Here is a 1,456-nt window from a genome sequence, read left to right as displayed (position 1 = left end):
GATGACTTTCTGTGCCTAGGCTCTCCTGTTCTGTATTCTCAAAGCTGTATATCGGGTGACTTCCTGTGCCTAGGCACTCCTGTTCTGTATCCTCATAGCCGTATATCAGGTGACTTCCTGTGCCTAGGCACTCCTGTTCTGTATCCTCATAGCTGTGTATCAGGTGACTTCCTGTGCCTTGGCACTCCTGTACCTTCATAGCTGTATATTGGGTGACTTCTTCTGCCTAGGCACTCCTGTTCTGTACATTCATAGCTGTATATCTGGTGACTTCCTGTGTCTAGGCTCTCCTGTTCTGTATTCTCATAGCTGTATATCGGATGACTTCCTGTGCTTAGGCACCCCTGTTCTGTATTCTCAAAGCTGTATATCAGGTGACGTCCTGTGCCTAGGCACTCCTGTTCTGTATTCTCATAGCTGTGTATCAGGTGACGTCCTGTACCTAGGCACTCCTGTTCTGTACTCTCAAAGCTGTATATCAGGTGACGTCCTGTGCCTAGGCACTCCTGTTCTGTATTCTCATAGCTGCAGTCTGGGATTATATAAGATATTGCTGCCTCTGTTGGCTGGTCTTACGACTTGGCTTGAGGTTTGATGATGTCATGACTCTGATTGTTCTCCTAGCTGGAGGGGGAGTTGTACCTGAGGAGCTGCAGTGTAAGAATCTCTCTGCTGCATCCATTCTGTAGATACATGCTTCCGCCACCTCTATTATTATAGGAACTTGTCAATGTGTTCCAACGTTCCACCACCACCCAATCTCTGAGCTTACCAAAGCCCCATCCACTCACAGTGAAGCATGGAAGGGAGGGAGCATGGAAGGGAGGATGTACAGTCATGCAATGGGTGGTGATGACCTAAATTTGCAGCAAATTGGGCAAGTGTATTGCAGATATGGCACACTGAGAGTAAGAATCCTCCAAGAACCAGTAAACAGGACCTTTGGGCCCCTATCCATGTCACTGTCTTCCTACAGGGGACGGGCAGATTCAGTAGGTCTTCCTGTCACCCCCTATACCCTCCCATGTATCCTGCCCATCTCAGGTAGGAACTCAGCAAACAGCAAATCCCCCTTTTACATCAGAATGGTATGAACACCCACCTCCATATTAACAATGGATGTGAGGGACAATGTCCCCGAGGTGCAGAGCCCCTTCACCAGTTTATAAAATGTATCCAATAGGAAAACAGAATGAAAATAAAGGGTGCTAACCCATCCCTGATAAAACATTTTGGCTGGCAGGATCCACAGCACATCCATAGGAGGCTGGAGTCCTGATCAGAAGAAGTGGGGAGCCTCCACAACCTGGTGTCAATGTGCATCATATGAGGTCATTCTGGGATTTGTAGTATTGTCCCATATCCCGTATTTTACCCCATTGATCTATGGCCGGGTACAATGGCAACATTACCATACCTGTATCCATCAGTTCACTATACCTCTATAATACATAAA

Source organism: Pyxicephalus adspersus, chromosome 2 (genome assembly GCF_032062135.1).
Source record: "Pyxicephalus adspersus chromosome 2, UCB_Pads_2.0, whole genome shotgun sequence".
Lineage (NCBI taxonomy): Eukaryota > Metazoa > Chordata > Amphibia > Anura > Pyxicephalidae > Pyxicephalus > Pyxicephalus adspersus.
Note: the sequence above shows the minus strand (reverse complement) of the source record.